Source organism: Beta vulgaris, chromosome 8 (assembly GCF_026745355.1).
Source record: "Beta vulgaris subsp. vulgaris cultivar EL10 chromosome 8, EL10.2, whole genome shotgun sequence".
NCBI classification, from domain to species: Eukaryota; Viridiplantae; Streptophyta; class Magnoliopsida; order Caryophyllales; family Amaranthaceae; genus Beta; species Beta vulgaris.
The window spans coordinates 33,508,507-33,533,295 of NC_079209.1; the positions used below are offsets into that span (position 1 = coordinate 33,508,507).

Sequence of the window (24,789 nt, forward strand, 5' to 3'; positions counted from 1 at the left end):
ACGAGGAGTTGAAAGTGTTGTTTGAAATTATTGAGGAACACATTAATAATCTTACACACTAATAATGAACAGCTGAAATCAACAATGTAAAAGCTTTATTTGAAGTAGAAAGGTAAGATCCCATACATACTTGAATATATCAAGAAATGCTACATGGAAATCTGGAAAGGTATTGGTGTCCTTTTCAATGAAACTGTCATACAGTGATCATGTAATTATGCTTTGTGTCGTTGGCGACCCTAACAAATACCATCGACATTCAAAGCAAGCACAATATGAGAGAAGGAGAGAGATTTCATTAACATTACAGAGTTAATATTTACTGTGCTTTTTTTCTTATGATTTACGTAATGTATGAACACTTTAATGAAAAGACAAATAATAGAAGAGAAGCAGCATACCGTTTTCCATTAATAAGCTACTAGCTAGCTTGCACAGAAACGCGACACGGGATAGGACACGGGGACACGGGGACACGGGGAAACGCAAATTTTAAAACTGAGAAAACGTGAGGGAAACGCAATTTTTAATATATAATATATAAACATGTTCAAAAATAAAGTTAACCAATGCAACTTATAATAACCAAATAAAAATAATTATGTGAGCTTATATTAGCTAAAACCACTAAGGAAAAAATACAGATTCAAGATCTGGTTCATCAAGAGAAAGGTCGGCAAACTCTAGAAAGGCGTTTTCATCGTTCCCATCATCCATGACATCAAATTGATACCACCTACATCCCACAATTTTGTCTTCCCAGCTGTGTATTCATTTGTGTTCCTTGATAGAAGACGCAGATTAGTGTGAATCTTCACCAAATTTTCAGCTCGTTTTGGATTCAACCTATTTCTCCTAAGTGAGTGAATAAAAGAATATATGCTCCAATTACGTTCACAACATGAAGATGAAGTAGGTTGTCCAAGATATCTGAAGGCCAAAGCTTGAAGCAAACTAGTAGATGAACCAAAGTTAACCCACCATGACATAGGATCCATGGTACCCCTAGTATATTGTCTGCAGCAAATTGAAAAGCCTTTAAGTAATGTGGGTTTCTTGCCAAATTAAAAGGTAAACCACCAGTGTAAAACATACGAGCAATCTCAGCATCTAGATGATTCCTAGCTTGTACATCATATAGCTTAGTGATTGGATTCTCCTTTCTTTTCTTGGTTTGTACATCACTTGGTTGACCATCACTAGTCTCACTATAAGGAGGAACTCCTGGTATAGGTAAGGGTACATAGTTTGGGGCATTGGCTTTCTTTCTTCTCTCAGCCTCTTCATCCAAGTTTGTCATTTGACGCACCATTTCTTTTGTGGTCTTAGTACATTTTCCAATCCTTTCCCCTTAATTCCAAGCAAATGGGCCCTTACTCTTGTATACGTTCCTTGAAAAAACTTACCACAAATATCACAAACAATCCTTACATTACCCCTTTCACTGCCCCATCTTCAGTTTCAGTGTTGACAACATTAGTAACATATTTCCAAAGAGGTTTATCTATATCATCCTTTTTAGATTTGTCATTTGCACTACTAGATTGAGGATTAGACATATCACAAATAGTGAAATAAATCGACAAAAGCTGCAAATTCATAGATAAAAAAAACATAAATCATAAATATTTTAAATTACAAATAATATAATTTATCAATTATTACATTAATATAAAAGTTACATGATCATATAAACTATTTAATTAACTTGCAAAAAAGAATTGTCTTTATTCACTCATGGCTAATTAATTAATATGACGACCTGATGATGTTAATAAAATTGAAAACAAATTGATTAAGTAAAAGTTACATGATATAAAATCTTAGAATTATGTTCAATAAAATTATAAAAAAAAAATTACAAAACTAAATAATCACATCCTTATTCATTACTATTTCACAAATATCACAAAAAACAAAAATAAAAACAAAATCACTACATGTGGCGTCACATCAATTTGGCTACAATGGTACAATACAATAGTCCAACTTGTCCAAATTTGCAGCTGTAGAATTCATTAATGTGGAATAAACAATAAAGTTACAGTGAATCTACTTTCCTCCTAGACGGCTAGACTCAAGCAAAAAAAATTCATGATGTGTCACAGTTATATGGTTATTAATAAACTCATGGCTACTTTCTACTTTCCTGTAGACTAAAGCAAAAAAAATTGATAAAAAACTGTGAATCTGACACATACCTTGTAAAGAGTTAAAGTATGTGACTGCTGGCTGCTGCAGTAGGAGTACGGTGGTACAGTTTTAGAGAGAGAAATAATTAATATATGGTACAGTTAATGAGTTAAATAGGTAGGGTTAGGCTTTTATACTATTATCTATCTCATTACACGTTTTTTATAGCCAAATTTTAAAAAAAAAAAAGCCCGAGCTTCGTAGCGCGTGTCCGACACGTTTTCCAGCGTCTTGACACGCGACACGTGTCTGACGCGCGACACGCAAGCTCGGTCAGCGTGTCAGTGCTTCATAGGCTACTAGCAAGACCTATTTTTGCACAAACTTGAGGAGAGGATGATACAAAAAATCCCAAATTATAGATATTGCATATATAAGAGGGATAAATAGAATAGGTGAAATGTTAAGCTAATGGGTTTAGTGTAAGAAAGGAATCCCATTTCCATATTTCAGTTATAGGAATCTGATTCCTAGCCTCTGTTTGGCCTGGAAGGCAGAACCAGGGAAATAAAGTCCGTTTCTTTTTTTCATGTGCTATTGAGATCTCACCTCAGGGCTCAGGTTATTTCAATTTCAAGCAAGCATTTTACAAAATGTGAGATAGAAGCTAATTACTAACACAATGCCATGAAGAAGAACGACGGAGAAAAAAGACAAAGGTGTGAGTTTATCAGCAACATTTGAATGAGCAAACTGTATGATGTGATTCTTGATGCAAAAATCACTAGGTTTAGGGGTTCTTGATGTAGTTTAGTGGCTTTATTTATGAAAGATTGGATTTTGATGTTTTCATATAATGTAACCTTGAGTATAGTGGCGTATTTCGTCGCAATAACTCAATTAGTAACCGGATATGAATAACTTAGGCGTATTTCGACTCAAAGTTCAACTGGGATTTTTGTGGATTCACTCCTGAAACTTTGTGGATTCTCTCCTGAACAAGAATTAACTCAAAATTACTCTAACTATTATTGATGGCCGAAAACCCATATATATAGTACAAGTTTCCCAAACCTACTAGAACTAGTAAAACAACTAATAAACTTATCTATCTTTATCTTAAGGATCAAGACAAATAATATCATATATCACACGCCTATTACTAGTAAAATAAGACTCCTAATTAGACTTTGATAAGGAATCAGACTCCTACGTATAATAGGATTCCTTTATCATTTTAACACTTAATTAAAATAAAGCTGAAATTAAAACCCTAATTTACATAGAATCCTAACAGAACTAGAATTCTATATAAAGACTACCATTTCATATCAAACTCCCCCTCTAGAAAAAAAACTTGACCACAAGTTTTAGTCTGGAAAGCATGGTATCAAATCACAGGAAGGAAATGTTGCACATATGCCTTTTCCTAGCAGCACTTTGAATGTTTCATAGCCTATCTTTTCCACAATTTCAAATGGTCCTTCATCCATAGGCTCTCCATCCTTATGATTCACATGAAGTTTTTGAGCAGCAAGTGACAACCATACTTTGTCTCCTAAGTCCATCTTAGAAGCTTGGCGTAATTGTAGAACTTGTTGTCTCCCTTCCTTCTTGTTTTGTGCAGTTTTTAGAACTTCATGATGACATGAACTTATGCATACATGAGCTTTTTCTTGGTTATCCTTCTCCTTCTCCTTGGGGCGCCTAGATTTAGGAGGTAAAGATTGCAAGACCATGCGTTTATCCCCCATTAAAACTGAGTATGCATTAGTTTTCCCATTATGCATCACATGTCGATCACTTTGCCATGGTCTTCCTAATAATAATTAGCATGCAGTCATGGGCAAAGCATCACACCATAGTTGATCCATGTATTCACCTACACGAAAACCAACTAAAGCTTGTTTACGTACCCAAATGCCATCATCATTTAACCAGCTGAGTTTATAGGGATGTGGATGCTTGCGCGTTTGCAGATTTAATGATTCAACCATAGACACATCACAAACGTTAGTACATGAGCCACTATCTATGATAAAAGGACAAACTTTACCCTTGATGATACAGTTTGAATGGAATAAGTTAGTACGTTGCTCATCCACAGAATCATCATGGCTAAAAGATAACAAAGAGCGACGAATGAGTAATGTAGGATGCTCTTGTTCTGGTTCACATATTGGTTGGTTCGACCAAAAATCATCCTCATCCATAGAAGCAGGAGGATTGTGCACTTTTTCGGCCAAATAGAGCACCAATTCTTCACGTGTGGTGAGAGTGATGTTAGGGCAATGCTTAGCTATGTGGCGGAGGCCTTGGCAACGAAAACACTGAGTTTTCTTACTTCGAATTGTGGCACTGGAGCTTGGTGTTGTAGAGGTGTTGGTGGATGGCGCGGTTGCTTGAGGTGGAGCACTCGACACTTCAGGCATTGGGTTGGAAGGAGTGACCGAAGGTGTGGGCGAAGCCATAGTAGCAGCCCATGGAGTACTTGTGCGATTGTGACGTAGTTGACGTTCAATCTTAGTAGCTAAAATACAAACATCATCAAAAGTTACGTACTGCTGCAATTCAAGGAGATTGGCAATGGACCTATTTAGACCAACAAGAAAGCGAGCATTTTTTTGTTCCTCTTCTTCTTGAATATCGCATGCCATATGTAATCTTTCAAACTCTTTAATGTATTGGTCGATGGTCATGGTAGATTGGCACAAAGAGTTCTTGGCGGTAGGTCCTTGGAACAAATCTTTTTCGCATCTTTACTTTGAGAGAGGACCAACAATCAAGAGGAGGTTTTTCTTCACGAGCACGTCTTGTACGTGTAGACTCATACCATAGGGACGCATATTTAGTGAGTTTGAGGACAATGTAGGAGAAACAAGACCCATCACTGAGGTTCTTGTGTTCAAAGTGGCGTTCTATCTGTTGTTCCCACTCCAAATAGGCTTCGGGATCCAAGTCTCCATCAAAGGCAGGCAAATCGGCTAAGCGTAGATCGTCTTCACGCCGAAGTTGATGTGGAGGCGTGCGTGAAAAGTTACTGTCACGCTCGACATGGTTTACTTTTGTGGCCAGGGCCAAGTATTGGGCCATGATGGCGTCTATTTTGTCGTGCAGGGCTGCGAGCATGTCGGTTGGAGGATCGACCATGGTGCGTGGTCGAGGCAGGTGCGCGCGATGATGCGTGAGATCGCAGCGAGGCAGGTGCGCGAGATGCGTGGGCGGGCAGCTGGGCGATGGAGTATGCGAGTGTTGCGAGCAGTAGACGGGAGGCTTGGCGAAGCAGCAGCAGACGAAGGCGAGGCGAGGGTGTGCATGGGTGGAATCCCAGCAGCCACACCACTTGATGTGATTCTCGATGCACGAATCACTAGGTTTAGGGGTTCTTGATGTAGTTTAGTGGCTTTATTTATGAAAGATTGGATTTTGATGTTTTTATTTAATGTAACCTTGAGTATACTGGCGTATTTCGCCGCAATAACTCAATTAGTAACCGGATATGAAGAACTTAGGCGTATTTCGACTCAAAGTTCAACTGGGATTTTTGTGGATTCACTCCTGAAACTTTATGGATTCTCTCCTGAAACTTTAATTCACAAGAATTAACTCAAAATTACTCTAACTATTATTGATGGCCGAAAACCCATATATATAGTACAAGTTTCCTAAACCTACTAGAACTAGTAAAACAACTAATAAACTTATCTATCTTTATCTTAAGGATCAAGATAAATAATATCATATATCACACGCCTATTACTAGTAAAATAAGACTCCTAATTAGACTTTGATAAGGAATTAGACTTCTACGTATAATAGGATTCCTTTATCACTTAAACACTTAATTAAAATAAAGCTGAAGTTAAAACCCTAATTTACATAGAATCGTAACAGAATTAGAATTCTATATAACGACTACCATTTCATATCATTGTACTTCAGGAAGCATACATACCAGATAGGAATATTATGAAATCCAGTTTGATCTCATTTAGCTACAGCGTCCTTGCAGAGGTAAGTAGGTAAGCACAATCATGACATTATCATTTGATACTATAGTCCAACTGAGAAATCTGTAGAACTACAAGTAAACCAGCATCCATATATATCAATTATTGATATATTAGAAGCCCCATCCGTTAGAGAAGGAGGCCGGTTTTGATTGACTACTCCAGTGATACACTGAAATTATTGATATATTAGAAATTGCAGATCAAAAATGTGAATATGACGAAGAAAAAGTTTAAAGATATGCAACATTCACATTAAGCGTATCTATATCAGTCCTTATATATGTTTGATTGCCTTTTATCTTTACTTTACGATGGTCCAAGGGTAATACAACATGATGGCATGACTATATATAAACTATACTACATAGAATATCTCATAATTAACTACATTCTTTTGATTACTTGTTTAATCTACTTATCTATGCACATCCTAATTTACTTGGTATCTAGTGGATCGAATTTGAACGGCATAAAATTAACACATTACTTCAAGCTTCTTATTTTTCTCTATTCTTAATTTCTCATCCCTTTTTACATATATATCTATTATTTCTCAAAACCATTATGTCATTACATCATTTATGTAGTTATTTCAAGGGAAATAACACATAGAATTAGGAGTAAGATAAGAGGTTTATTGTAATGCATTAAGACATAAAATGAAATGAAATCCAATAAAACATGAAAAGAAATTATGTTTGCGTGAAAGTTTTTTTTTTATTTTCATACCAACTCGTCAAAGATCTTCCATTTTCTATTAATATTCCTAAAAGTCGTATTCATCAACTGTCGAAATCTAAATTTACATAATCAACTGACATCATAATATACTACATTATGCACAAATCTGCTATCAATTCAAACTATAAAAAAAACAAAACCAAGCAAAACACAAGCAGATACATAACCAATCGAATCACACCGAATCAAATTATAATCAAATTCAACCACACAAACAACCTACAAAACTGCAATGTAAATAAGTCACTGAAAAAATGTATGATCCAGACAAAACCAATATATATTAATCTGAGAAACAAGCGTCATTACATCATAAGTTCATCACCAACAAAACTGTATAATCCAAATAAAAATTTCCGATTCTCCATTGTTAAAAACTTTATAATCCAGCGAAAAGAAAGAGAAAGCTAGGGTTTTTGCCCCAAATTCTCCATTTTTAACTTTATTAGAAATTATTCATAATTTTTATTCACAAGTGAGGAGGAGAGAGAAGGTAACAAAAACTAAATTAAAGAGGGAAGAGATTGCAGATTCACTTGCCACCGTGAGAGAAGGAGAAGAGAATACTAGTTGTGTATGTCACTCCATCATCAAGGAGTCGTGGCGGTCGTCCGCCGTGACGTCGTCTGCTATCACATTAGGGTTTTGAGTTGGGTCTTGAGAATGAAGAGGACGGAGTGTGAATCATGACATATAAGAGAGTGATCACGAGGGAATTAAGATAGATAAAGGTGTTCAACGAAGGAATTGGAGATGGGAGGAGAGTAAATGCGGGTGCAAGACTTTGAGGGAGGGAGTTTTACGTCCCAATAGAACACTCAAGTGCTCCAATTTTCAGCCCAATCGGAGCACTTGAGATCTTTTTTTTTTCAAAAATGAAACGAAAACCATGTGCTCCGTTTTCAAGCTCAACCCAAGCACTTGATAAGTAGCACAAGCATTTTTTTCCACTAGTGTGACGAAGGGCAGATAGGGACGCTTTACGTGGATTAGCAGGCAGCGAGAGAGTGTTATATAACTACTCTAAAACCATCGTCTTGGAAGGTCGAGGACAAAGACCAGACTGAGGTTGCTTGTGAGGAAATATTCTCATACGCAGATTGTTGCTCCCTTAAGGAGAATGACCGAGATTATCCCCATCAATAAGTGGAAGTATGTGCCCGTACAGGAAGAGCCCCATTCTTCTGAAAAAGTTATGGCCTTCATGAGTTTGGCACTTGAGTGTCCAGAGCCTGTTGAGGCCCTAAAAGACATGTTTAGATGACTCTCGTCTATAAAGGACCCTGAAATTGGATCTTCTCTTACCCCTAAGTTGGGGGGAACTTTGATAAGCTTACTAAGAGAGTTTCAGGATGTGTTTTGTAAAAGAGATGCCTGGAATTGATCCAGAGATAGTTATTTATCGATTAAAAATTGATTTAAACATGAAACTAGTTCATCAAAAGAAAAAGACATCGGGGACCAGCCAGAAATCAAGCGGTGGATAAGGAGGTTTAAAGGTTGTTAGAGTTTTGTTTCATTAGAGATACCAATTACCCAGAGTTAATAGCCAATATGCTCATGGTGCCAAAGCCTAATGGCACGTAGAGGATGTGTGTGCACTACATTGATCTCAACAAGATTTGTGTCTAGGAAAGTTTTCCATTGCCTATGATGGAATGAATCGTTCATTCTGCGGTCGATCATGCTTTGCTGAGATTGAAGCTAATCCCGAAAAAATTCAAGTCAATGTTCAAAGAGCCATGGCCGGAAAGTTTTTAGGGTTTCTAGTAAATCAGAGGGGAGTTGCAGTTAATCTTGAAAAATTCAAGTCATCATGGATATGAAGTCACCGACTAAGATTAAGGAAGTACAACGCATGACTGGTTGTCTTGTGGATCTCGGTTGATTCCTTTCTAAGTTTGGGGGGGGGTGACCATTTCTTTGCTACAATGAAGAAAAAAGCCAATTTTGAATGGATAGCTAAGGCAGAGTAGGCGCTTCAGCATGTCAAAGATCATATTTGTTAGTTACCCAAGCTGGTCAGCCTAGCCGAAGGGGAGAAATTATTTGTATACCTAGCAATGTCTCCTCAAGCTATAAGTGTTGTCCTGCTGACTAAGAGTGAGTCGATATAAATTTTGATATACTTTGTGAGTCATGTGCTCAAAGATGCAGAACATGGATACACTTCGGTCGAAAAGTTTGGATTGACGCTAGTCATGGTCAGCAAAAAGTTGAGACCTTATTTTCTAGCTCATATCATATTGGTTTATACAGATTACCCTTTAAAGCAAGTATTGGAAAGAATGGAAGCCACTGGACGAATGTTAAAATGAGCTGTTAAGTTTAAACATGTTTAACATAAGTTTTGAGCCAAGGAAGACAATCAAAGGTTAACCCTTTCCTGATTTCATAGTTGATAGCTTACTCGGCCAACCATAGACCCAATATCTGATCTAGCCGAAGGCATGAAGTATTGGACTCTCATGGGATGAATCATCAACCGCCAATGAATGTGGGGCATGAATTATTATTAATCTGCGGAGGAAAATAAGTTTGAATATGATTTAAGATTCCAGTTCCACGCATCAAATAATGAGGTTGAATACGAGGCCCGGCTAGCTGGAATTAAGTCATGCAGAACGGCTGGGCCTTTAGAGATTGAGGCCAAATCAGACTCTCTCTCAGTGGTCAGCCAAGCAGATCGAAATTATGAATGCAAAGAAGCATCTATGAGCAAGTACATATGTCTTATCAAAGACGAGCTTGATCCTTTAAAGCACTTTGTGTTGGAGCAAGTACCAAGACTAGAAAACCATCACGCATATGCTCTTTCAAAATTAGTCAGCTCAGATGATTTCGACATACCAAGGACAATGTTTTGGGAAGTTAAGTCAAAGAAAAGTATTGATCAAGAAGAGGTCTTGTTCTTACGTCGAGGAACAGTATGGATGGAGCCCATCATAAACTTCAAGAAGATGGACCACTTACCTTTAGACCCTATGGAAGTGGAGTTGACAATAAGAGCATTTCTTGGCTAGCTCGTCTGCATCCCAATTTACAGTTGGCCAGTAACAACCAGCTCTAAGGTCTTATCCTGCAATAGTTTTGTCCCCTTGATGAATTTCGCATCGCCTTGATTTATTTCCCTCAGTATCTAATCTCCCTTCTCGAGGGGTTACACATTTGAGTAGAGGATGGGTAATGGATTTCTTGTAGAGCTGCTCATCGTCCATATGAACCACCCTGAGGCCCGGCTAGCTGGAATTAAGTCGTGCAGAACGGCTGGGCCTTTAGAGATTGAGGCCAAATCAGACTCTCTCTCAGTGGTCAGCCAAGCAGATCGAAATTATGAATGCAAAGAAGCATCTATGAGCAAGTACATATGTCTTATCAAAGACGAGCTTGATCCTTTAAAGCACTTTGTGTTGGAGCAAGTACCAAGACTAGAAAACCATCACGCATATGCTCTTTCAAAATTAGTCAGCTCAGATGATTTCGACATACCAAGGACAATGTTTTGGGAAGTTAAGTCAAAGAAAAGTATTGATCAAGAAGAGGTCTTGTTCTTACGTCGAGGAAAGTATGGATGGAGCCCATCATAAACTTCAAGAAGATGGACCACTTACCTTTAGACCCTATGGAAGTGGAGTTGACAATAAGAGCATTTTGGCTAGCTCGTCTGCATCCCAATTTACAGTTGGCCAGTAACAACCAGCTCTAAGGTCTTATCCTGCAATAGTTTTGTCCCCTTGATGAATTTCGCATCGCCTTGATTTATTTCCCTCAGTATCTAATCTCCCTTCTCGAGGGGTTACACATTTGAGTAGAGGATGGGTAATGGATTTCTTGTAGAGCTGCTCATCGTCCATATGAACTACCCTGATTTGTGTTTAACCCGCTCTGCTTCTTTGCTAATTTCAGAAGAATCTTCATCCCTTAGATATTACCACTTCATCCCTCCATGTGGATGATCGACTCAGGGGCAGCTTCTCTTTGGTGCTGATATAGGGCTAGTGCAAGACCTCCCACATGAGGGTTCGAACGTATGACCCTTCAGTCGAGTGGGCCATCCGAGCTAGTCCATCGGCCTATTGATTTTCTAACCTAGGTATGTGAGTGATGCTAAATTGGGCTAGCTTTTCGATGAATTCTTGGGTTTTGCCAAGTACATTATCATATTATCTTCTTTGCCTCGTACTCACTCGAAAATTGGCCTACTATGAGTTGTGAGCCAGATTTGGCTTTGAGGGACGTGGCTCCTGCGATGATGCAGAGTTGAAGTTCGAGTATGAGCGCTTCATATTTAGCCTCATTGTTTGATCCCAATAACTCAAACTCAATGGCATACTCTAGTATCTCTCCGACAAAAGGCTTGATTACTAGGCGGGTACCACACCCTGTTTTGGCGGATGACCCGTGTACCTCCAGCTCCCAACTATCTTGTTCGCCGACTGGGGGCCTGGTGGTGCATTATGTTATGAAATCTACCAAGGCTTCGGCTTTGATGAACCTTCTTTGCTCGTACTCCAGTCCAAATTTTGCAGCTGGTCTGCCTTAACGTTCATCCGACTAGAGTGCTTACGGCTTTTGATCATCTTCCTGGGGCGTTGTCTGCTGAGACCTTGATTTCATGGGCTTGGAAGTAAGATTTCATCTTCAGATTAGCCATTACAAGAGCAAAGACCACCATCTCTACTTTTATGTACTTTGCCTCCCCTCATCGGAAGGCATGGCTTATGAAGTAGATTGGGTGTTGCTTTTTTTTCTCTCTCGGCTACCAGAACGGGACTGAGTGTGTATTTTGATACAATTAAGTATATGAATAGTGTTTCCCCTGACAAGGGGGAATCAACTTAGGGAGAATTGAATAGCGCGTTTTCATGGAAGAGAAAGCTTGCTGACTTCTTCATCCCAAGTGAACTCTTTCCTTTTCAAAGCTTTGAAAAAATAGAGGCTCTAGTTTGCTGGCCTGGAGAGAAAGCATCTGAGGAATATTAAGCAGCCGGTTAGGCGTTGCACCTCTCGCATTTTCCAAGGGGATTTCATCTCCATTACTTTTTTTCTAGGTTGGCCTCAATTCCTCTCTCATCCACCGGAAATCCGAGGCACTTCCCTCCTTTTACTCTGAAGCGCACTTCTTCAGATTCAACATCATGCGAAACCGTCTCAATGTTCCGAGGGTTTACCTTAAGTCCAAGCGGTGATGTCCAAGGGCTTTGTATTGGACGATCATGTCATCAACATATACTTCAATGTTCCAACCCAGTTGGTAGTTGAATATTGTTGTATAATATGAGCACTATAAGAGGGGGGGGGGGTGAATTATAGTGAGAGAATAAGCTATACCTTTTGCGGAATTAAAAGTTAACTTGGGAACACACAATGGGAACACGAGATATTTTAGCGAGGAAAAACTTCCTAAGCCCAATAGGAAGAAACAACATCGACCACAAGGGATTTTAAGTCAAACTTTCCACTATAATAAGCCAAAACAACTCTGTTTACAATCCTATTACTTTTCTCTCGAGCCACAACTTAAGTTACTAAACTCAAGTTCCCAACGACAGTTCCCACAACTGTCGTTCCTTGTTATTTCCCTAAGAACATAACAAGAGGGGGGGGGGTGAATTGTATGTCTAGAAATAAACGTAACTTTTTGCGGAAATTAAAACTTAAACAAATAAACAAGCAAGAGGAATACAAGGATTTTTACGAGGAAAAACTTCTTGGGCCCAACAAGAAGAAACAACCTCGACCACTAGGGATTTTAACTCAACCTTTCACTAATTAGTCCAAACAACTTTGTTACTACCTAATTCTATTCTCGAGCCACACCTTGAGTTCCTAAACTCAAGTTCCTGAGCCACTGTTCCCTTAACAGCAGTTCCTCTCAACTTCACTCGAATTTTCTCACTTACTTGCTTTACTCAAAGCTTCTCTCTTACAGAACTTCATCAAAGTCCCTTACCCAAAAACAAAATACAATTGATCGAAATAAGCTTAGTGGAAGAGTAAGTAAGCAAGAACAAATGGCTATTAGAGAGAATGAAGCACTAACTTAATTAGTTAAACTCACTAAATCACTTAGTCAGACACACTTTGCAACTTACTTAGACTTCAATATTATAGGATAGTAATAGAACATGGCAATTAAAAACTGATATGTGAAAAACCATTATCCTGATGTTCCTTCCTTAAGGAACACGTTCCTTACACATCCCATGATCCATGATCACTGCTTAGACGTGGACATGTTTTAGTTACTGCTCCTAGATTATAGGAATACTTGACATTATCCGAAAAAGTTTAATTCAAAACAGATTTAATATTAAAACTGAAATTAAATACTTAAGAAAATATTATCTTTTAAATAAAATCCTTTTAAAACCCGAATAATATTTTTCTTATCTGTTTCGAAAAACAAAATCTTTTCCTTAAAAGTTTTTCCATAAAATCGAATTTCTTAGATTAAACGGTTACATTTTTAGGCATAATCTACTCAACTTCCATTAGTGAACCGTTATAATGCTCGAGCCTATGTCTAGTTCCTTTTATTTATAAGTTCCTTTAACTGATGTGTTTAGTGCAATTCGTTTGTTCCTTACAAAGGAACATACTATCATTCTCAATAAAACTGCCAATGTTCTTACCAACATTACCTTCTTTACAATGGAACTAAAAAAAACGCCTTGCTTTATTCTTCTGTTCCAATGCAGCTCAGTACAATTAGAGAAATACTCTTGTCTTCAAAATCTCACTTGATTCTTCCTTGACTTAGTATTCTCTTTGTTCTTTCAGTAATACCTAAGATTCATACACTTAAAAACTTATTAGTCATTACTAGTTTGCGCTTTGTTCCTTTGTCATCATCAAAACTAGGGTTCAACAATTTCCCCTTTTTGATGATGACAACAAAGGTACAACTAAGGAAATAACAAATAATATAAGTGAATGAAAACATAAAACAGAAAAGAAAATAAACAAAATTAAGTAACCCACTTATGTTTGATTTTGATTTTCATTTACCTTAACTATTTTGATTTTTCATTTACCTTTACCTAGTTTGATTTTTCAATTTCATTTCCTTTCAAAAAAATTCATTTTATTTACAGTTGTTCCTTAAATTTTTCCCTTTTTCATTTCAAAAAGAGCAAACTTTGCATATTTCATGAATTGATTTCAAACTTGAGACCATAAGCAAGCACCATCATGGTTTAGTTAGAAATACAAAGTTAGACTAACTCAAACATCAATCACAGAAACTAGTCATTCCAGGAAGAAATTAGCACATAAATCACAAACGAAGACAAAGTAGAAAAATTCATAATTATATAGCACTTGTTCCTTGAACTACAAAAAGAGACAAAGAAAGAAAAAGAAAAAAAAGAAAAAAATGAAACAAAGCTAACAATCTTGTTCCTCGAAAAAAAACAAGAACTAAGAACTAGGAAAGGGAGGGGAATGGTGTTCCTCAACAACTTCTTCTTCTGCCACATCCTCCAGTTTCTTCATCACTTCACCATGATTTTCACCAACCTTCTGCTTCAAACTCTCAAGGGTTAGTGCCATTGTCTTCATCTTCTTCTGTTGCTCAATCACCGTATCACTTAGAACTTTCATTAAACCCAGTATCTTGTCAGTTTTATCATCTAAGGTCTACTGAAGATAATTATAAAATTTTATCATATGTTGTGCAGGAAGACAAACTTCATTTACCTAGCCACAATCATCCGAATGAACTTGTTCCTCACCCTTAGAACTAGAGGCAGTAGGAGGTTTTGGGGCAGGAACTGGGGTAGAGTTATTTAAAGGACTATCAGTTCCTGGAGTAGAAACAGATGGAGAGGTGGTGGTATATAGTGAGGAAGAAAAGGTGGTGGTGGAAGATTTGTAGAGGTGGTGGAAAGGGATTAGGACCAGTCAACTCATTCTTTATTCGTTCAAAGCTGGAAGGAACACAAAAAGATAAGGGAGAGATAGAAGAAAGTTTAGTGAGGGGAACAGAGAGTTTAGGTGATGATGGAGGAGTTGGTTCCTTGGTAGAGTTTTGTTCCTATTCCTCCACATCAGAAAGAACTAATGGAGAGTCCTTGTTAGAAGAAACAGGGGCAAAAAGAACAATTTTCAGTCTAAAGCTCTGCCTAACATTTGTAGGAACAGAAGGGGTAGGCTTTTTGGCTACGGTTTTGTGCCTCTTAGGTTTAGGTTCCTTGGGTTCAGTGGGTGCAGGAACTTGTTCCTCCAAAATAACATCAACAAGTTCCTCTTCAACTACGCTGGGCAGTTTCCTCTTGCTAGAGGAACTGGGAGCTGTTCTCCCTTGAGTTAGTACTCCCTCTTGCACATAGAGATCTAAACCATTTAGAGTTTTCTCATTAAGGATATTGCCTTGTTTAATTCCTAAAGTGGGCCAACCAGTTATCTTTACCTTAAAGTGATGAAGGACAGAGGTGATCAAAGGGTCATAACCAACTACACAATTGTTTTCTATACAATGGGTAAGATATTGGATGAGTTAGTAACACATGTCCAAAAGACCCACTTCATTCCTCTTTTCAGTTCGAGGAATGAGTGCTCTCCAAACTAAATTAAACATGACTACTTCGTGGACAGGAGAGAGCAGGTTGTGGTTTATCTTATTCTGACCAGCAATTCCCCCAAAAGATTCAACAATTTTGTCTTGGGGAAAATTAGGAAAGGAAATAGTTCCTTTCCGTTTAAAATACACATCTATTCTTTGCAAAGAACTTCCCAAATCTAGGCCAAAGTTTCTTTAGTAAATTTTATTTTCTTCCCCCTTACTTGAGTAGTGCAAATACCATTAGTGTTAGTAAAATTTGCATTGTTAAATGCATAATCAAACAGGTATTCCATACCCTGTTCCTTTAGTATATCAGTCAATTCATTAAATTGCACTTCTTTTGCCCATTCTAAATCCGCACAAAAACCTAACAATACCTTGACTCACTTCGTTCAACTCATTTTTGGATGAAAGTAGCAGTTCCTTTGGAAGGAACAGGGTTACTTCTTCTTCCCCTGAGTTTGTTCCGGGATTCATCTTCATCATCCTCCCAATCAATTTCTCCTTCGCACACTCCTTCTTGAGATTCTAATTTTTGTTCTTCTTCTACTATGGGTGTTTCTTGAACTTGTTCGGTTTCTAGGGTTTTGGTAGGAGAGAGGTGTTTTCCATTTTCAAGGTTTTGGGAGATTTTGTGTTTAGGAAAGGTGAAATGCGTGATGTTTTTGCCATTTTGAGAAGTAAGGTTGGGGTTTTATGGTTTGTAAAGAGGTGTGAGGAGGATTATCAATGGCGAAGTTGAAGAGTCTAAGGAACACGGTTTATGAGATGAATTAAAGAGGAAGATGAAATGCATGTAACAGTCGGTGAAGTGTTACACGCGTAAAAAAATAAAAAGAAAAGAAGAAAAAAAATGAAAAACAGATAAATGAGAATAATCATGACTTAATTAAATTTGATTCCTATATTTTTGGGATTTTTCGGATCTTTTTGGATTTTTATGGATTTTTAATTTTGGAAAGAAAATAAAAGCTAAGGAACTTGTGCTATAGGAACAGCTTATGCTACATATCAACGTTCTTCATATTATGCATGTTCTTTACCTTAGGAACAATAAGGGGAGTATTATGTGACATTTGTGAGTTGTTTTATTCCTTTGAATTCATGTTTATGTTTTTGACATCTTATTTTGCAATGGTCTTAGGCAATCAAACATAGTCACTTCATATCACACATAGTAAGTCAAATTAATTCAACATGGGAGACTGGAATAGGAACAATTACTTAAGTTTTATTAAACCTAACTCAAGCCTTAACTTTTCATATCTATCTCTTTGTAGAGGCTTAGTTAGCATATCAGCAATCTGATTTTCAGTTTGACAAAAGTCAAGTTTAATCAAACCTTTTTCCACATTTTCTTTTATAAAGTGATGCCTGATGTGTATATGCTTACCTGATGCGTGTTGTTTCCGCAAAAAAATTAAATTTATAAATCACTCACTAACTCTAACAAATAGATAGGGAAAGTAAGGGTCGAACCCACAGAGACTGCGTTATTATCTTAAACTAATTATCTAATTATATATATAACTACTATTTCATAAATTGGGGGGTTTCAAATATCAGAACTTACTTAAACTATTAAACTAAAATTAAAAATATAAAATGCAAGAAATAAATTCGGTTTTAAAATAAAATAAAGAAGCTAATAGGAGACATGTAATTTTCTCTTGAGACGGGGTTTAATCATTGAATCATTTAACTAGTTGATAGATAGATTGGTTAACAAATAATCCCTTGAACGCAAGAAAATTAGTTGCTTTATGATTCATACTAACTAAACCCCGTGAACGCACGCAAGTTCAAATATATCAATTTAACAATGAAAGCATATATTAAATTAACAAACTTGACCACTTTAAGAACACCAATCAGTTAACTTTAATTAAGCCAGAAAGCTGCAACTATATTAAAATTAACATCACATAAAACTTCAATAATAACATCAGATAAGAAAGCTTCAACTAATAAATTACTGTTAATCCAAACAAATAACCATGAATAAAACCTTAGGTGATCAATCTAAAATTAACATTCATAAATTATAAACTCAAATAACGAATTTCATGTGAATACCCAATCAAACTAATTAATTGAACAAACATAAATCATAATCTCATAAACCATAACAAGATTCAATTACATGTTCCTACTAGTGTAAACTACTCTAAATTAGACATGAAACAAATAAAATAGATAGAAAGAGTAGAGAAAACTCATTAGGGACGAATTTCTAGACTGAAATCTCGTCTTTCTATTGGTGTGTGGCATGTGCTCTACTGCCTTCCTTCATTTTCTTCCGTATTCATCTTCCTCCTCTTTTTTTCCTCCGTAGTCCATACTGCGGCTCCTCTTATTCTTTTGACCTCCGTAGGCTTAGGGTCTGTTTTGTGGCTTTTTTTAATCAAAAGCCCACTTCTCTCTTTTTCTCCTGTTTGCGTGCGTTAAACTTAGGGTCATATGAACCCCTTTTCCTCCTTTGACTCCTCTCTTCTTTTGTCATGAATAATTGGGCTTTTTGTCCTTCTTGATTTGCTGGTGGTGTGTACATGTTGGGAATGGAAGCTAGTTAGTACAAGTGATACATGTGGGCCATTAATATTCAACTCAATACAATTGCATCAATATGGACTGCTTGTGTGCAACATAATTTTGACCAAGTAAACAGCTGAATTAGCTCTTGCTTTCTTTTAAAAGTTGTAGTATCGATCTCAGCTTTCCGTAGCCACTTAAATCGTCTCGTTTGATACCGTATGAGTGAGATATGACCAAAATATTATATCAGCCCTGCATAATTAGTAATACTCGAATTTAGTGCATCTTTCCGAATTCTATTCACATAGGTTATCACTAAATAATTAATACAGACACAAATTCATCTTTTAAACACTAAAATAATTATCAATTGATTAAACCGAAATATTCTAAAAGTATATTATTTAACTCATATAACTCAAGAGACGACACTAAAAGTATTATATTAGATGGTAAAAATATGTATAAATAGGCACTTATCAAATTCCCCCACACTTAGCTTTTGGTCGTCCTCGATCAAAATACTACTAAAAGTAAACTTAATGCAAACTACCAACTAAATGCAAGATCTAATTGACCACCTCAAATTTCTCTATTGGAAATAACTAAATTAGACAAGTATAAGACAAGAAACTAAAACATTTTACGTTAGTCACAAAATCATTGAGAAAAAGTTAGTAGGCATGTTATACTCTTGGCATTGAAAGTGTCATACTATCAAAACTCATAATACTTCATGGAAAAATGGTTTTATTTGCAACTCAAAGATAGCTAGCATGAGTTCACCCTTGTGAATACATCAAGTTCAATAGATAGACCATCACAGATATAATTTAAACATTCTACTCTCATGTGTTTAGGGTTAAATAATATTCACTCAAAAATGTAACCAAGTCGACTCTAACTGAAGTATTTTTCTTTAAACTTGACTATCGTCTCAATTCTCCACTTTAAGAGCGATAAGATGCATAAAGATCAAAAGGGCTTGTAAAGGATTGTAACATGGCTAAGGTTAAAGGGTAGGGAAAATATTTAGGAATGTGGAGTTAAAAGAAGCCAAACTAAAGGAAGCAAAAATACATGACTTAAGATGTTTTAGTCACAACAAACTCCATTTATATATTGAACATCATACTCCAATTTTTTCTTCTTATAATTATATCATTCACCACTTCTTCCTAAATAATAATGCAATGGCAACAATTCAAAATATATTCATAGCATTTCTACCAATCTATAATCTTCAATCACTTCTTTTTTCTGTTTTTCTTCTCAAATAATTTGTTTTTTTTTTTCAATGTCACAATTCCTGTTTTGTTTTTCTTCCCTTTTCTTTTCACAATATTTTTTTTTATAACAAAAACTTATACTACAAACTCAACTTAATAACTCCCCTTAGCCAGGCTTCGGTATAATATGTAGGAGGCCGTAGGTTTGTAATGTATGGTTAGCAAATAAACACGGATTTTTAAGGCTCAAAAGGGCAAAAGAAAGGGAAATAGTATATGAAATAAAATATCTGAGGCTAAAAAAAATGAAAAGAACGCCTAAATCATTTCTTCATAGCATTTGTCACAAACGTCTCAAAGAGTACCAAGTCAAGTTTAAGAGCCACACTTCATTGAGGAACTATCACACAAGAAAAAAAAAAAAAGTAAAGATTGATTAAGATGTGTCAGTCTAATAGGCTCAGAAACTCACAGGCTTTGATCTATCTATCTAGCCAACTTATCTAAGAGAAACAAGATAGTTTTTTTTTTCCAATTATATTATGAATCTCTCAAGTTCAACCATTCTTTTCCAATTATACAGACATTACCAAAATCTTTTATTTCGAAAACATATAAGTTTCAAAAACAAGTTAGATTAGAGTTTCTTATCAAACTTACTAGTAGAAATTCCTTAGGAAACTAAGAGGTGAAATCCTAAATAATGCAGACCAATCCGAAACTAATGCAAATCAAAAGCACATTATATATTTTTTTTGTTTTATTTTATTTTTATGAATGCACGTAAATAAAACTACTATGCAGATGCAAATATATAATCAAGCTCAATAAAATTTCGGCAGCACCTCCCCTAAAATGTAACAATCCATAATTTTTTTTTCAATCACAACACCTGTAATCCAGCAAATATCAATCCAGCACAACTTTATCATCCAAAATTCCCCTACACTTAAAATCAACATTGTCCTCAATGTTATAAAATCAAACTAAAAATAGAAATAGGGAGAAGAAGAGAAAATCAGAACAGGTGAAACAAGGAAAGAGGCAACCTGGTGTATGTAGATTGGAGAAATATTCTCCATATAGTAATTGGTGTCTTGAAAATTGCAATTGAACGAAGAAGGAGATGAACAACGATTTGCAGCAGCAATGTGTAGTAACTAATAGATTCAGCAACATGAGCAAAAGGCAGATGGTAGAAGGCAGAACATCCTAGATCAACAATACATAGAGTACTTAGAGTGGTTTATTGTACTAAAGAAAAATAAAATAAAATAGAAAACAATAAATTCTTAGGTTGCCCCCCAAGCAGCGCCTTTGTTTCTTGTCGTTCGCTCGACAATTGTGCATTGCATGCCGCAATCAAACACCCGCTGCCCCATAAGCAACAGTAGCTAAAGCTATCTCTCGTGCACTCCAAACACAATGTAGTAAAAGCCTTCCTACAAACCAAACTATCATATTAAAGCAAAATTGAACATTCAAATCGTTTTTAGAACATAAAGACTCTTTCCATTTGGTTTGGTTACAAAAATGCAGCATGTTTATCAATTCAAACTTAGAATAATAAGACTTATAATTAAGTGTAAAAGATAAACTTAGTGACTTAGATAATGACATGGATGGTTCAAAAGCATAAGAAAAGTCTTGATCAGAATAGCTATCATTGACTCCAACTATAGGAGAAAGTGTGATGTCCTCTTCTATTTCAAGTGGTGAAAGTGATTCATTCTCAAGCATTTCAATTAAACATCAAGCTCAATTTGCGAAGTATCTCCATAGAATTAATTGGAAAATCATAATTAGGTTTGTTCTCAATACCTAATAGCCGCTCTAAATTCTCAATTTCTGCCAATGCAACCTCATTAAAATTTAACTTATGTCCGACATCTTCAATTTCTTTAGATTCTTCATAAGGTTTTGCTACAAGTCCATCCAATTTTGTTTCCATATTATTTTCAAAAGAACAAGGTAAAATCTGAGAGTCTCTAGAGTAATAATCCACTAGCCACTGTTCATCATCCTCATTATCCGAATCTTCAAACTCATCCCATATTCTCTTATCGGTTTCTTTGGACTCCTCATGGGTAACCTCATATTTATTATCCACCTCACTTATACAACTAAAGTCCTCATCATTGTTCAAAACCATGGCATTAGTTTCACCTAAAAAATAAGTTGGAGGTTTCTCTATGACTTCGCCATCTAATTTATTCTCTATGTTTCTAAGTGTGGCACACAAGCGTTCAATTTGGGTGTCTAGATGGTGGAGATGGTTCTCAGTTTGTTCATGACTACTAGACTCTCGAGAGTGAACTTGCCTTATTTGGAGAGCTAGTTGTTGAACTAAATTTTCCAAAGACTCATGTTGGGTAATAAAACTGGAAACTTGGTTACTAATATTAGCAACTACAACTTTAAACTCAGCAATATGTTTAGTTTGCTCCTTAAGTTGCCTTTGGATTTTCACTTCATAATCATTTTTCGACCCATATTGTTCACCGTTAAGGGCCATAGTAGCTATTAACTGTCTCGCTTCACTAGGAGCTTTATTCACCAAAGTTCCACCACTAGCGATATCTATTAAACGTTTCTGGTCATCTAACAAACCATCATAAAAAATTCGATTAGGACATTCTCAGTCAGTTGATGTTGTGGGCATGAAATGCAAAGTTTATTAAATCTTTTCCAATACTCATGCAATTGTTCATCTTTATCTTGCTCAATACTACATATTTGTTTCCTTATTAATATAGTTATGTTAGCAGGTTGGTATTTTTCAAGAAAAGCTCTCGGAAGGCTATCCCAAGAAGTAATAGATCCAATGGGAAGATAAAGTAACCAATCTTTAGCTAAATCATGTAAAGTAAAAAGGAAAACACGAAGTTTAATACCATCATCATCTTTACCATTTAGCGACAAAGTAGAGCAAGCAAGAGAAAATTCTTGTAAATGTCTATGAGCATCTTCCTTATCATGACCATAGAATTTAGGTTTAATTCCGATAAAACCTAGATCAAGTTTGAATGATTTCTCTAAGGCGGGAAAAATAACACTCATGGGTGCCTCATATGCATTGAACATAAGTTCTTTCAAGCTCTTTTCACCTTCTCCTGCTATTTCACTAGCCAATAATCACACAAAAAATATAAATGTAAATATACGATCAAGTAACAAGAACCTAGAAATAAACAAATAACTAGATAAATAATAATACTAAAACAATAGTCTAAGATAATAGATTATACAGTCCCCGGCAACGGCGCCAAAATTTGATGCGTGTCGTTTTCGCAACAAAATTAAATTTATAAATCACTCACTAACTCTAACAAATAGATAGGGAAAGTAAGGGTCGAACCCACAGAGACTGCGTTATTATCTTAAACTAATTATCTAATTATATATATAACTACTATTTCATAAATTGGGGGGTTTCAAATATCAGAACTATACTTAAACTATTAAACTAAAATTAAAAATATAAAATGCAAGAAATAAATTCGGTTTTAAAATATAATAAAGAAGCTAATAGGAGACATGTAATTTTCTCTTGAGACAGGGTTTAATCATTGAATCATTTAACTAGTTGATAGATAGATTGGTTAACAAATAATCCTTGAACGCAAGAAAATTAGTTGCTTTATAATTCATACTAACTAACCCCGTGAACGCAAGCAAGTTCAGTCCTAATCAAATATATCAATTTAACAATGAAAGCATATATTAAATTAACAAACTTGACCACTTTAAGAACACCAATCAGTTAACTTTAATTAAGCCAGAAAGCTGCAACTATATTAAAATTAATATCACATAAAACTTCAACAATAACATCAGATAAGAAAGCTTCAACCTAATAATATTACTGTTAATCCAAGCAAATAACCATGAATAAAACCTTAGGTGATCAATCTAAAATTAACATTCATAAATTATAAACTCAAATAACGAATTTCATGTGAAAACCCAATCAAACTAATTAATTGAACAAACATAAATCATAATCTCATAAACCCATAACAAGATTCAATTACATGTTCCTACTAGTGTAAAACTACTCTAAATTAGACATGAAAACAAATAAAATAGATAGAAGAGAGTAGAGAAAACTCATTAGGGACGAATTTCTAGACTGAAATCTCGTCTTCCTATTGGTGTGTGGCGTGTGCTCTACTGCCTTCCTTCATTTTCTTCCGTATTCATCTCCCTCCTCTTTTTTTCCTCCGTAGTCCGTACTGCGGCTCCTCTTATTCTTCTGACCTCCGTAGGCTTAGGGTCAGTTTTGTGGGTTTTTTAATCAAAAGCCCACTTCTCTCTTTTTCTCCTGTTTGCGTGCGTTAAACTTAGGGTCATATGAACCCCTTTTCCTCCTTTGACTCCTCTCTTCTTTTGTCATGAATAATTGGGCTTTTTGTCTTTCTTGATTTGCTGGTGGTGTGTACATGTTGGGACTGGAAGCTAATTAGTACAAGTGATATATGTGGGCCATTAATATTTAACTCAATACAATTGCATCAATATGGACTGCTTGTGTGCAACATAATTTCGACCAAGTAAACAGCTGAATTAGCTCTTGCTTTCTTCTTAAAAGTTGTAGGTCTCGATCTCAGCTTTCCGTAGCCACTTAAATCGTCTCGTTTTGATACCGTATGAGTGAGATATGACCAAAATATTATATCAGCCCTGCATAATTAGTAATACTCGAATTTAGTGCATCTTTCCGAATTCTATTCACATAGGTTATCACTAAATAATTAATATAGACACAAATTCATCTTTTAAACACTAAAAATAATTATCAATTGATTAAACCGAAATATGCTAAAAGTATATTATTTAACTCATATAACTCAAGAGACGACACTAAAAGTATTATATTAGAGGGTAAATATATGTATAAATAGGCACTTATCATTAACTCTTGAATGATGCACTGGATCTTTTAAAATACTAATGGCACTAGTATTATCACAATAAATAGGAACACAATTAAAGTTTATTCCATAGTCACAAAGCTATTGCTTTATCCAAAGCATTTGAGAGCAACATGCAGCAGCAGCAGCTACATATTCTGCCTTAGCAGTGGATAAAGTGAATGTGTTTTGTTTCTTGGTACTCCAAGAAACTAAACTATGACTAAGAAATTGAACCATACCTGATGTGCTTTTCCTATTTAGAAGATCTCCTACATAATCTACATCTGCATATCCTCTTAGATCAAATGTGTCACTTCTTGGATAGTAGAGTCTAAGATCATCTGTTCCTTTAAGATATCTAAGAATTCTCTTCATGGTAGTTAGATGAGATTCTTTGGGATTAGCTTGAAATCTAGCACACAAACCAACACTGAAAGCTATGTCTGGACGACTAGCAGTTAGATACAAAAGTAAACCAATCATTCCTCTATATTTGCTTGATCAACACTTGTTCCTATGGAGTCTTCATCTAATCTAGTTGAAGTTCCCATAGGAGTGTGATTTATCTTTGAATATTCGAGGCCATATTTCTTCAATAGTTCCTTTACGTATTTTTGTTGGTGAACAATTATTCCTTTTTTCAGTTTGCTTGATTT

At 35.8% G+C, this 24,789-nt stretch overlaps 1 long non-coding RNA gene across 1 annotated transcript; it reads right to left on the bottom strand.

Annotated features, from left to right (window-relative positions):
- Positions 1-19,238: 19,238 nt before the first annotated feature.
- LOC130589710 (uncharacterized) lies at positions 19,239-24,113 on the bottom strand. The gene is made up of 2 exons (XR_008967344.1): positions 22,127-24,113; positions 19,239-20,659 (listed from the first exon to the last, which is right to left on the bottom strand). It is a non-coding gene; the product is annotated as an uncharacterized LOC130589710 (long non-coding RNA).
- Between the last annotated feature and the right edge of the window lie 676 nt (positions 24,114-24,789).